Source organism: Taurulus bubalis (genome assembly GCF_910589615.1).
Source record: "Taurulus bubalis genome assembly, chromosome: 2".
NCBI lineage: Eukaryota > Metazoa > Chordata > Actinopteri > Perciformes > Cottidae > Taurulus > Taurulus bubalis.
The window spans coordinates 16,020,612-16,035,362 of NC_136590.1; positions in this window are offsets into that span (position 1 = coordinate 16,020,612).

Here is a 14,751-nt window from a genome sequence, read left to right on the forward strand (position 1 = left end):
CCCTGTGTGGAGGAGGCAGGGGAGCGGAACGGACAAGGTGACATTGGGTGCGTTTGTAACCTGGCACCTCACCTCCCCCTGTTCTCTCTACAGGTGGAGGCTGCATCTCTACACCGGACAAGCTGCAGCTAGCAGCAGGAAGTGGGAGGAAGGTGAAAGATGCATGTACTTACTGCACACATATACACAAAGGTTCTGGTAGACGTTAGGATGAGAGACTGAGGAAAGGTTAAGTGAGGAAGGAACCAGGAGGCATATATAATGGCAGAGTGTGCAGTGAAGTCAACTAAATGAAGGTTTCCTATTGTGGAAAACTTGGTGACCTGGAGGTCATCAGCTGATGTTTTAAAGTGATTTTGAAAGAATATTGAGAACAAAAAAAACCCTGTCTTTTACCCGTCAGTTGGAGAGGTGTTGAACATGACTTTGGAGTCGAGAACAAATAAGAAAGCCCCATAATTCATGGAGAGGACGATGCATCATGTCCGGTCAGCGCCAGTCAGTCAAAGAACGGGTAGACATTGCTCGGAAAATGAGGACGCAGGACATTACTATAAAGCAGTGGTGGGCCGTCAGGGCCTGCTAAGCCTTCTCTGCTGGCCTAAACAGAATCACAAAGTTACAGCTATTTTATAAAACAACATCCTGTCATGCGCGTATTTATGTATACGATATCAGACAGCAGGCCTAGTTAGGAAATGCACGGCCCGCCACTGGTATAAAGTTAGCCATCTTAAAAGATAACTCTGGTTAAGGTGATCAACGTCCATTTATTGGCCTTCAGTCCGCTCCACCTCACTCACTGGCTAATTCAACAGGAGGAGAGAGGGCAGGACCGCCCCCTATGACCCAGACGGATGCCGTAACACAGGATAGTCCCCGCTGGCCACCAGCCAGATGTGATGCATGACTGACTGACAAGTGCACTGAGGTCGCTTCTTTTTTCTTCCGTTTTATGGAGTTACGGGGGCATTATCACCACCTAGACTCATGAGGTTTGCTGGGTAGAAAACCCACTGACACAGGAAACCCCGTAAAAACACAGAAGAGCTTATAGGCCTGTGTGCTGGGGCAGAGCTCTGGACCAATAAACCCTGACTACATCTCATTTGTGAGCGCCCATGTTTTTCCATGTTGTGTACCTCACCATCACTTGCCATCATCAAGGTTCATTTATTGTCATTGTACAACACAGGGTTGTGAAACGAAAGGTAGGCCTATATAGTCACATTTTGCTCTAGGAAAAAAATTTAATATTCTTTGGTCTCTTTGCAGGCACCTCCACTCCACCGATATCACAGATGCTAGGTGGATGTTGTGGGTGGTTTTAATCGCCCACTGCAGAGCCCTCCTATCCTTGGCCGGTTTCCACCACCAGAGAGGAGGAGGCCTGGCAACCAATCCGAACTGCCTGGGGTCTATTTGTGAGGAAGTCTAATAACCAAGCAGAGTGACGTACTCAGGCCCGGTGTGCTGAGTTTACCAATCTGCTTCATGGGGGAGATTGTGTTGAATACTGAGCTGAAATTAACCGTATCAACTTCAGATGGTGATCAAATGTTTTATTCTGCGTTTACAGCTTGCTCCTCAATGTGCCAAAATCTTGGTCAAAATCGGTGCAGCTTTAACCATCATAGAACAGCTGTCTTTGTATTTTCTTTTATTCTTCACATTTTCTGTGAAGGACGACACAATGGCTGCAAGTCAGTTGGACTCAATGGTCTTTGTTTACAGTAATTATATCAATGCCTCAAAATAATATGGCATTGATTCACCGATGTTAAACAGTGTTGCAATTGCACCTTTTATATCTGTGGCTTCAGCCAGTGCTGCCACCAGTGTGTGTGTGTGTGTGTGCATGGCCGCAGTGAACCTGTGACAATGGCTGTGTGCCATTTCAGCCACTCTGCAGCCGAGATTCTGAGTTGGGCACAAAGCCGGCTTTATCTTTGCTCGCACTGTTGTATCAGTGCTGCCTGGCTGGACGCATTAGCACCGGGGACACACACACACACACACACACACACACCTAAAACAATACATTACACGTATACTGGAAGCAGGGGAAGTAATGTGTGTGTGTGCATACGCAACCAAAGAGACCACTGACCTCAGGGGGAAGTGACAGAGACAGACAAGTTCTGCTTCTGTTTCCCATGTCATGTGGTGCTGTCGGGAAGAAAGTCATATATAAGTAATACGCTGCATGGCCTGTCTGTGTGTGTGTAGACACCATGCGCATGTCAATATACCATCACTGAGTCCTGTCGCTGTGTGTGGAGTGCCTGAACAGAATGAAAACATTCTGCATTAAAAGTGTTCCTCTCTGTATCGTTCTTTCTTTTTCACTTCCCTCTCTCTCTTTCTTCCCCACTCCTCATCGTCCATCTTTGCGGACATGCACAGTCTCACTTTCTGTCTGTCTCTAAACCCTTTCACTCCCTCACAGAGAGCTTGGAATGTGGAGAAAATAGATTTTCAAAAGACACAGAGGCTAATCGGGCAATAAACCTGTTTACAGGTGAATTAGCAGGTTGTTACACTGCAGGACACCACAAGCACAGGAACAATGAATGTGTTGCTTAACCCTTTGTGCTTCAGATCTATTCCACAGCTTTTGTACTGCTTGGTAAATAGACACAATGGCATATTTCCTGACAATTGATACACATTTGTATGACTCTTTTTTTCTGTTCCAATCCTGCTCTGCAGATCTGTGGTGACAGCAGGAGTTTGATTAGATTAGATGAAACATTAATGATCCCTGTAGGGAATCAGGCCATTGCAGCAAGCAAGCGCTGACAGTATCATCAAAGGAAAATATGATGCAAAGAAGAAGACAGTCTAAGCGGTGTTTGCAAACATGCAGCTAACAACTCCAACAAGACATATACATATATGAATAACAATGCATAAATTAGCAGCAGTGGAATGAGAAGGAGCATACATTACTAAATGTCCCTCCTTACATAGCTTTCACGATGGACAAATCATTATTCCACACTGTGCCTTCATATATATTCTGTGTGAGCATGTATTCCAACAATTCAATGATGCCATTTCATGTTTACACCCATTTTCAAAACCAAAAATATATTTTTATGAGTTCACCATTCCAATACATGGAAATATGTTCTATGTATTGAGCATCACTTTATACCTTTCCCCTAAATTCCTTCCCAAAAAAAAAATCAGTAGGATTGGGCTGGGGGCCGAGTGTAACAGGCAGGGAAGGGAAAATATTGAGAAATTGATTAAAATACTGTTCTGGTTTTGATTATTTTTGACCAGTATGAACAAGACTAAAAGTCATGTGTGCAAGGCTGCGCTTTGTGTTTGCGCTTCAAGCTAATGCTCACAATGACGGTGCTACCATACTGATGTTTAGCAGGTATAATGTTTAGCATCGTCTCAATCTTAGTGTGATGTGACAGCATGCTATCATTAATGATGGGTCAATAATAATAATAATAATAATAATAATAATAATAGTAAAGAGCATTAAACACAAAATATGTGGTCAGTAAAGCTTTGGACAACTTGGCGCGAGATAAATTGATCGCCAACGTTTTTACAATTCATCCCGAGAGGGACATGTATGTTTGTACCAAACTTTATGGCAATCCATCCAATAGTCACCAAAGTCATTCTAATTCATCAAATGGGAACCATGAATGTCCGTACCAGATGTCGTGCCAAGAAATCTGCTAGATGTTGAGATATTCCGATGAGAGTCGCCTGTTTTCTAATCCCTAGAGCAGTGCTGCTAGCATGGCTAAAGATATCAAATGGTGCCAGCATGATCCCTAAAGACGGACTGGAGGAACAGAGCCCTTTGTACCCAAATGGAAGATTCTTGTTATTGATCTTGTATATTCTGTATGATGTGGCGTACATCTCAACATTACCATGTCAGTGATGCGCACATGTTAAAATGCCACGTGGGTCTTGTTCGTCTCATGCAAGCCAAAGTGAGTGCAGATCCGTTGACAAGTCAATCCACCTGAGACAAATGTGGCACACTGGGGCAACACGGCGGGAAACTCCGTCGGATTTGTCCCAGTGATTTATCTTTGTTGTGCTGCGTTCGAGGCACAACAAAGAGGTTTAATCTCAGATTTTTCACATCTGAATGATGCTGCATGGAGAATTTTTAGGGAAGCTCCATTACATAACCCTCTTGTTCCAACAGATGATTTACAGCAGCGATATGTGTGTGAACATAACTCGTGTTCAGATAGGCGTCTGTGGGGAAAGTGAAGTAGTGTCTTTGATGCAGAACTGGATCCATCCTCTCTCGCCTGTCGCTGCGGTTGCAGACATCGTTTTTCATATTAGACCTGCATGCTGGCATCATGCCTGACACCCTCTCTCCTCCTCTTTTCTTTACATTCCCCTCCTCACACCTATTGTCCCCTTACACAAACACACTTACCCTCCTCTCTCTGATCAGCCTGAATGGTGCAGTGATCTCGCCTGTCTGCCCTGTCAAGCCCAACAAACTAAACAAAAAACTGTCCCAGTTTGATGACATCATTGCTGCCACTCATGTTCAGCCAACATGTTCGAGAACATGAGTAAAAGTAACTGCTGTTAGTGTGAGAGTGTGTTTGTGAATTCAGATTCTCCTCCTATTAGTCACCATGAGAGTCCAGCTGCAAGCTGCTGCACAGGAAGTGGTTCTAACAAAGGTTTTGTTCAGACAAGAGAACAGGAACATCCACACACACGGTCATGCCACACTTGTGAGTGTGACAACAGTCATCCTTATCCAAACCTGATGCTAAGCTTGACCCTAAACTCAAGTCACCATCTTAAATGAATGTGCTACTAAAATGAAGAAGACAGGAAGAAAGAAACCAAATATAATTAGTTAATGTGGGACGGAGGGTAACATTTTTTATAAAACAATTGGTTAAAGACATAACAAGGTTAGACATTATTGTAAAACATACATTTAAAATTACAATTTGAAAGACATCCCAGACACACAAGTTCTATTTTGGTACAGGAAGACATCAACACACACACACACACACACACACACACACACACACACACACACACACACACACACACACACACACACACACAGTACAACATGTGTTTAAACTTACGATAAATAAGTCTCAGGATGTGTTAAAAGGTATTAGTACATTTCAAAAATACATTTTTAGCATTGAATAGTGATTGGGGAAAAATGGCAGAAAAGTGTTTCCAAGCAATGGGAAAATGTATTTGTAGCTATCTGTTCAACTTAAACCTGCAATAATTTGGATACTCTGGACCAGCACAAGATGGCATATATACCTTATAAAATGTATCGTTTTTTTTACATTATCAACATTTGCATTCATTTGGAGTTGTATTTCTGACCACCTAATATTCATTTCATTTTCAAATTAAGCTTGTGTACAGCTCCTAAATATTTCAGGTTGGTAGACGACCTGAGGGACGAATGAAAGAATAGATGGGTTGATGGATGGAGGTTTGCCACTGCAGGACTGGTGACGTCAGCCCTGTAAACTAAGGATTTTGTCCTGCTCCTTCAGTGTAAGAGACTGACATCTAGTGGTAAAATGCTGGAACAACACACACACATTAAGTTTTGCTTCCCCCCTCATACATAAAACGCACCATTTCTTGTTCGCCTCTTTGTGTCCGTGTTTGCTCGCTCCCGAATGACCTTCACGCTGCCATAGAAACATGGATGATAACCCCTTATCAAACTGTTAAGTGGTATAAAAAAGATACATTGAAAATGAAAAGAGGTCACAGATAAGGCTCATGAAATACATACTTATCTGTGGGGATGTAATCACAGTGTGTTTGTTGTTATTTTGGGGCCGATGTAAATGTACGGAGAGATTCTGTGTGTGAAATATAGGTCAGACATCATCTGCTCTGTGGATGTTACAAACCGGCTCCGGGCTTTATTGATGCTACGGCGGCTGGCTTCTCCCGTATGGGGCCAACTGCCGCATTTCACAGTTGAACGAGTCGGTACGCTGTGTGCTACCAAACATCACAAGGGTTATGTTATTATTAGACCAATAATTGACTGCTACATACGCCTCTATGTAAGGACTGGCTTACTAGCTTTTTCAGCATAACACCTACATTCTTCAGGGGTTTCTTATGGCCTTGAAAAATCAACATTACGTCATCTTATGGATATCCTATGTTAGGCTTAAAGTCATGTTAAAGTATTCATGGTACCTACAAGTCTTAAAGCTGCACTGATGAGTGTTTTTTTTCCAACATTGGATCAAATTACTGCATATAATGTGAGAGGGGTTGCTCAGCAGTGATGACTCACATATAGTTATCATCCAACTGTCCAGTTCCCCTCAGCTCTACAGAGAATCTTTAGCACCTTTAAGCTTTTTGTTTGGATTTTACAGCACACAACTCAACCATTTTGTTTTGGTTGCATCGCTTTAGTTTATTTAGTTTAGTTATTTAACCACTAGTAAAGTTTAATATTATAGTTTGATTACAGACATGCTTTATAATGATTTAACCCAAACAATACTCTGGAGTTTAACTACGCTGGACTTTGACCCTTTTGTTTAGGTCAACTCACCTTCCACTGCTGCACTGCGTTGAAAAAAAAAAAAAAAAAACCTCACTAAACAAAGATGTCATCAACTGTGTCAAAAAAATACGAGATAAGAAGAATTTATTGATGGTATAAAAACCCTGCTTAAATTGTTTTACACAGCAACCAAACAAGAGTGCAATCAGTCCACACTTCGTTAAATGCAGTATATATATATATTTCTTTTATTTCAGACTCGTAAGTCCATATAACAACAAACAGAACAACAACAATATATAAAATACAATAAACTACAATACAAGGACACAGGTATAATCATTAGTTAAAAAGTCACTCGTGGTTAAAAACATGTATGTTTGTCACCAATGCTTCCATGGACAAGAAAAATACCTTGTATCACTCTGGGTTGGCTTGGTCAAGGCTTTTATAATTACATTTTCGGATTCATCCAGTCGACATTTATATTTGTACATGAAATTCTTCAAAACAGCATGAAGAGTGGGAACATTATGAGTCACAAACATGTGACTTGCACTTGCCCATCTGGGAAGTTTTAGCAAGATTCTAAAAGCATCATTATATGCCACCTGAATCTTTTTAATTTTTGCTCTGCTGTACCTGCACCACAGGTGTGCTGTATAGAGGGGTGTACAGTAGGCTCTAAAGAGAGCAGTTTTAACATCTTCTGTGCACATACAAAAATGTACGTGAAAGCATATTGGCTTGTGCATAATGCTTGTGCAGTATGATGCAGTCTTCCTGGTAATGTCAGCTACTGTTCATTGTCTTGCTTGTTTTGCATACTGTCAACATTTGCATGTTTTACAACTTGTATGTGTATGCACGAAGTCTTGGAAGCCAAACCTTCCCCAGAAGAACTTGAGCCTGCAGTTGGACTCTGGTTTTAATAAATTTTTAGTTCATGGTTTATATATTCAGTTTGAGGATTAAAACTACGTCAGAAAACAGCTGGATTCGGGTCTCTAAAGCAGAATGGACCAGGGCCAGGTGCCTCTTCAGACTTTAGGGCCAATACAGAACTTGGGGATGAACACAGGCACTAGTTTAGAGCCGATACCAGAGCAGCAGGACGGCTCTGAACCCGATACCCAGTCACCAGAGCCATGGACCAGACCCCCATCGCAGGCCGACATCGAGTTCCGCATTAAGGAGCTTCACAACAGGCATTTCCTTCTGCTGCAGATGCAGCACTTCAGGAAGAAGATCGAGGGAATTGGTGTCGGGACCACAGAGGGAAGTAAGTCCATGAATCAGTCAAATAACCAGAAGTCAGTGGTTCTCATTGAGCCTGTAGTCATTGGTGACCCCCCTGATTTATGCTATTTTGACATTTCCAGGTTGAGAATTATGAAGCTCTTACAAGCTATGTAAAATGTTAAAATAAATATAAAGCTTTCTTTTACCACTTTTCCATTTCTAAAATGGTGGTCTTTTTTAAAAATCTGTTACAGGTTCATTTTATTTTTCAACGTTTTTGCCAACAAGCAATATCCAATTTAGTTAGCCAAGTTGAAAAAAAGTTCAGTTGATGAAATTAATTGATTTGTTCATTTTGCTTTTCAACAGAAAGCAAGCCAGAAAACTAGCACCAACAAAGGTAGCTGACCATGGAGTAAAAAAATAAACTGAGTTCAAGAGAGGCCAATAGAGGAGTAAGAAAAATTGAAGAGCTCTTTTCTCCTCCACTTTAGATAATTAACTGACAATACTCAGTCATATTTCTAACTTGCCTAATAACCTTTTGCCACATTTGGTTAGTTTTGGGGCTCCATGAATAATAATAATAATAATAATAGCTAGGATTTATATAGCGCCTTTCATGAAACCCAAGGACGCTTAACAAAGACATAAATAAACATAACAAATGCAACAGTAGCTAGAGGACATAGGCTTTGGTGAAGAGGTGGGTTTTGAGGAGTTTTTTGAAGGTGTCCAGAGATGGTGTGTTGCGGAGCTCTATGGGGAGAGAGTTCCAAAGTGTGGGGGCTGTCACACTGAAGGCTCTGTCCCCAAAAGTTTGCATTTTTGTGTGAGGGATGGAGAGCTGACCCGTGCCTGAGGATCGAAGGTTCCGGGACTGTGTGTAAGGGTGGAGGAGGTTAGATAGATACTGAGGAGCCAGGGCATTGAGGGATTTGTAGGTGAGGAGGAGGATCTTGTAGGTGATGCGGGACTTGACCGGAAGCCAGTGCAGGTGGATGAGGGTGGGGGTGATGTGCTGCCAGGGCTTGGTGCGGGTGAGAACCCTGGCAGCCGAGTTTTGCACATACTGGAGCCTGTCCAGGGCTTTGCTGGGAACCCCGGACAGAACTCCATTGCAGTAGTCCAAACGGGAGGTGACGAAAGCGTGGATAAGGGTTTCTGCCACAGAGTCAGAGAGTGATTGCCGGAGACGTGAGATGTTTTTGAGGTGGAAGAAGGCGGATTTGGTGATGGACCTGATATGAGATTGGAATGATAGTGTTGGGTCCAGGATGACACCCAGGTTGCGGACTTCCAAGGATGGGGAGAAGGAACAGCCGTCAACGTCCAGGTGGAGATCTCCAACCTTCCGGAGCAGGGCCTTGGGAGCCACAACCATGAGCTCAGTTTTGTTGCTGTTGAGTTTTAGGAAGTTTGATGAGATCCAGATTTTTATTGCATGTAGGCAGTTTACAAGTGACTGTGGGGGTAGCTGGGTGGATGGTTTGGTGCTGAGATATAGTTGTGTATCGTCAGCATAAGAATGAAAGCTGAGACCATGGAAGAAGAACTGCTGCGATAGTTATGAATGAATAGCAGATTCAGTAGCATGCGTGATCTGTTCGGCTGTGTTCTCACTGTGTGTGTGTGTGTGTGTGTGTGTGTGTGGCAGTGACCTGCGAGGACAGTGACCAACTGTGTGAGCTGGAGGCCATCCAGCAGGAGCTTGATGAGCTGCTGCGGAAAAAGGAGGAGTTGGAGAAACAGAGAAATCGCTTCAAACTTAGAGAAAACAAAGGCACATTTTTCTTTCTTTTATCGTCATTTTAGAGACTTTACATCACCGGAAAATATACTTGAACATTATTACTTTTAAAAGTGCATCATCAAGCAACTTAACGTAGCTCGCTAATGGCCACCCTGCTTCCTGTGAAAATCTCCTTTTTTAATTTATTTTGTTAGATGTTGCTTAATGCATCTATGAAGGTCTCTGCTCATGTTTTAAATCAGGTCAACAAGGCACCCATCACACTTTTTATAAACCAGAGACCCCCCGTGGGGGGATCTACATGCTCCCGCCCCCCCAGCTGGCGGAGGGCGACTTTACACTGGAGCGCAGAGGGAAGATGGGGCCTGCAGCAGAAAGACCAGCTGACTCAGTCATTCCAGGTGAGTTACACACATGTACACACAATACTATACTATACTAATACTATGACGTGCTATATTATGACTAGTCAATTTTTTTTTGGGAGTAGTTGACGACAGCAGTCGAGAACACACTAATATACTATGACTTTGTAAAATGTGTACAAGTTTGCCCTTTGTATGACATACTATGACGTATGACAATGACCTTATTAAGACTGATATCTCTCTTCCCCTCCCCCTCCCTCTCTCTAGTGGACTTTCTCGGTCAAACACCAGCAGTCACCAAGTGTCCGTCCTGTGAAGAGGTCATCTTCACAGAAACTCGCAACAAAGTGGGCGAGGCGTCGTGGACGATTTGCTTCTTGTGCGCCTTGACAGGGTGTGTGGACCCCACTGGCTCTAGATAACTTCCCCTAATTAGATAACTTCCAATAATTCCAACATGGAATAATTGTTGGAATGAATGATACCAACTAAGACTCATTGTTGGAATGATTGATACCGACATGACATCATTGTTTGAATGATTGATTCCAACATGGAATCGTTGTTGGTAAGTCGCTTTGGATAAAAGTGTCAGCTAAATGTAATGTAATTGTTGAAGGAATGATTCCAACATGGAATCATTTATTCCATGTTGTACCCACACAACATTTCCCATTTTACGAATGATTAGCCTTCATGGTGCTGAGATGGAAGTTCTTCAGAGGGAAAGAAATAATAGCCTGAAAAAATGTAATTAACCAGTTAAAAGATAAAAACACTTTGTACTTTATAAAAGTACAAAGCTTTATATTTATTTTAACATTTTACATAGCTTGTATTTGGAGCTCCATAGTTCTCAACCTGGAAATCTTCCTCCCTCCCTTCCTCAGGTGTGTCGCAGGCTGCTGTCTAATCCCGTTCTGCATGAGTCGTCTGAGTAACGTCCACCACCAGTGTCCCCGGTGCCAAGCTAGCATACACACCCACCAGCCATTTTGACACTGAGGTTACTCACCAACAGCCCTGGTGCGATGTGTCGAGTACAATCCACGGCTCCCATACTTGAGTGACCGCTTCCTCGCGGCCTTGAAGCCATCTGGGACTCGGCCTCGGCTGTTGGACTCAACAGCTGGTCTTGGCAATGTAACCGGAGTCGACTGGTACGATCTGCACAAAGACTACGATCACCTAAAGATCTCGTTGTGTAGGATCTAGCGGTGAGGTTGCAGATTGCAACCAACTGAAACTTCTTCCAAAAGCCATACTTCTAAAGATAATTTTACATTTCTGCCAATTGATCCCCCTTAGGACCTTTATCTTTAAGAACATCAACTGTTTGAACTGTAAGGTCCCACAGTGAAAGACGTGCTCAGTTGGCCAACCAGAAGATTACAACATTACCTACTTAGATAAAGTCTAGACTAGCTTGTGTGTCAGATACTAATAACTCGATATGAAAGGATCAAGGCCTTTTCCCGCTGATATTAGGATGCAGCTTTCTGGCTTGTCTGTCAACAATCGAATGACCTTTATGAACACTTTCCTAGGTATTGGGGTAATATATCTAGGAGCAGCCGTTATCTCAAGAGGGAAATGGAAATACTGAACAATACGGGTCTGTAAACCGCCAAGTCTGATTTACATACACGGTCAGCAACAACACAATTCAAATGTAGTGCCTGTACTCTCGCCAACTACTGTAAATATTTGTAGTTTGTGGTATTCCGATAAGAAATGTGTGTTATTCTGTAATTTACTTCTGTAGAGGTGTTCACAGTACACCAAATTTATTGACACAGAAAGGCATACAGTACTTATATACATCTTTTTGAGTATTTACATTATAGAGACCCCATGGATGTTACACATGTAGAAAAATATGCATTACATCTATATAAATATGTACACAATGTGCAAAACATATGGCATACAAACAACAAGAGGCATAGCATGGGTGGTGGAGGTCGAGAGGTGACTCGGCTACAACGGAGGATGGAAATGTTCCCGAAATACATCGACTGAAATGAAACATCTTGTCTGTTCTTAAGTCCTGCTTCTTGTTCAACGAGCCTGAGCCAACACCTGTTGACTCCAACTATGAAGGTGGAGAAGCCGACAGGAACCTCGGGGGTTCTTCAGGTTGACTCAACTTCAGAAGATTATTCAAACAAACAAACCACTCGGTTAAGTGCTTTTGAATGTAGGTTCTATGATTAATACAAATCCAGGCAGGATCACACAGAACAATATATCGAGGGTCGTGTCATTAGGTAACCCACAAGTTGTGAAACTCCCTCAAGATGACTGAAGTCAGCCGTTGACCTTGAATGGTTAAGGTCAATATAGAGTTTTTTGCAAAACGAGGGTAACCGTCCAGACATGTTGGTGCATATCGAAAGAGAGCAGCCAGTGTTGCTTGAAGCTGTCCCGGTCCGGCCAACAGCTGTAAGTGGTGTCACATGGAGCGCCAACCACACACGTGAGCAGAGTTACTGCAGCCAAGACGTTTAAGCTCGTCTGATATGGAAAATAATTTGTGGAATTTGTGGAATCCTCGCTTACAGATTTGTTTACACACAGGCATGAAAGCAAGATTTCTTTTTCTTTTTCTCTCCTTTAAAATTTTCACCCTGCAAAAAAAGTGAAAAATACAAAAACATGAGAAAATAACGTGATAATATGTTCCGCTGCCTTTTTTGGCAACAAAATATCAAATTTGTCAGCCTTAAAGCTGACTGAGTGAAGAAAATCATCTCTTATAGGAAACACAGGAATAAACTAGTGATTGTTATCCTCAGGGATACTTGGTGCACCAACCAGGGCTGAACCAGAAGGAGGTCGTCTCATACAGTTTTCTTCGTAGGAGAAAACAAAAACTAAAATACAACAAAGCCCAGGAGCAGGTCTGTGAAGTATTTGCCGTAACTCCTTCAATGGTCCAATGTTGTTTGGAATTTGGGCTCATCTATTAGATCTGAGGATGAATGTGTAACTGCAGAAGGAAGAGCACCACAGTTCTTTGACAAGACAGTGTTTACATAGAGGGCTCTGCATCAGTTTGCTCAGTCACCCACCAAAGTATTGCTGATGAGCAGCAAATCAGAATTACACAGTTGTAAAAAAAACAACAACATTGGATTTAAATGCAAGAAAAACAGCCTCATTTAAATGTTTCCGTGCTAGAAATGCCCCTGAAAATGTACCACCGCAGAAGAGGCAACGCCCTCTAGTGTCCATGGACGTAATGACTGATTTAAGTTTAAAAATGTGATTTCACTGGACATGACTGAATAAAAGAAAAGACAATTAAAAAAGATATCAAATTTCAAAGTGCCATACAGTGAGACTGTATCAAACCCAAAATAACATCCTTAACTGAGACACTGAATCAGTAACTCAAGGTTTAGGTTTGAAAATAAACTAGTGGGGTATGAAGCAATCTGTTAAACATGGTGATCTAGAATTCATGAGGGCTTTAAAAGTATCTAAGCCCTCTTCACTGTTTTACGCCTCGTGACCAACACAGATAAAAACAGGAAACAGTCATCAGAAGCCTTTTCTAAGAGTTTAGTTTTGAATAATGTCAACCGAATGATTTGATCTCATATTAGTACATTTCTTCAGACAACTTGTGGGCGGCGGATGGGAAAGAGCTCGAGGCGGCCCGTGATTTCACACAAATACAATCATGCACACAGAGTCACAGGTGCACATGCAAAAGACGGGAAGACAAATCAACACGCGCACACACACAAACACACTCTCACACAACATGCTTCTCTCACACTTGGTCAGGACGTTCGACTCCAGGCCGCACCAACTGATGCATCACGAGAGACTATTTCCTCTTTAGAATCGGGCTGGACTGAATGTCTTTGAGGTTTTGGAATGAAGCTTTAAAGGAATAACATTGTGGTTATATAACCTTAAATGAGTTTAAGGTTCTGTAAGATTACTGCCAGACCGCCCCATAAATAAAAGGTGAGTCCGGGAGAGTAAAGTGTTTTAGACCACAGTGGAAATGGTTTTGAATGGCTCAACGCCTTTTTTATGTTATTACATTCACCTTTTATTTCAAATAAATGTTTCATGTTTAATTAACGATTTTCTGACTTAACAATGCTGTCTGGATCACACGAGTTGGAAACAATCCTATGCAGCCACCGGTGGAATCTAATTCTACACATAGCAGGCCATAATGATAATGTTAGCGCAGCCTAATCTTTGTCTGCAGCTATGTAGAAATACAGCTGAAAGAATTTGAACGTCGACATTATGAATGAAACTTTAAACAATTTGGTACAGCCTTTACGAAGAGTATTCTGATTTATCCAAATGATGGTTGGTCACTCAATTAATGGGCGCGCACACACGCACACGCACACACACTAGTTGTTCCCTTTCTACCATTTTATGTCAGTTTACCATCAGAAAAAGAAAAAAAAGCTGCCAACTTTGAGTAAAGTCTCATTTTTTTCTTCTTCTAAAATTACATTCAAAGTAAGATACTTGGACAACTGCAGTATCTCTGGAGCAATTGTCCACATGATCTTGAAGTCGATCACAATCATATTGATCCCTTCATAGTAATGATCCCCTTGGCTATGCAAAGTTTGCATTCCCTTTGTTCTGAGGTGAGTGAGGCGCATCGCCAGGTCTCTCCCCCTCTCAAGTGCATAGCTCTCACGTAGACGGAGGAGCCTCCCCCTCTCGCCATGCGACCGAAGTGAAGTCTTTGTTCTTTAGAGTCATTGGTTCGTCAGCCTGACCGCGGGGTCATGAAAGGTCAGAAGAAAACAGTCGCGTTTGATACAACGTATCAGATCAGTCAGCATACATGTAATGTACAG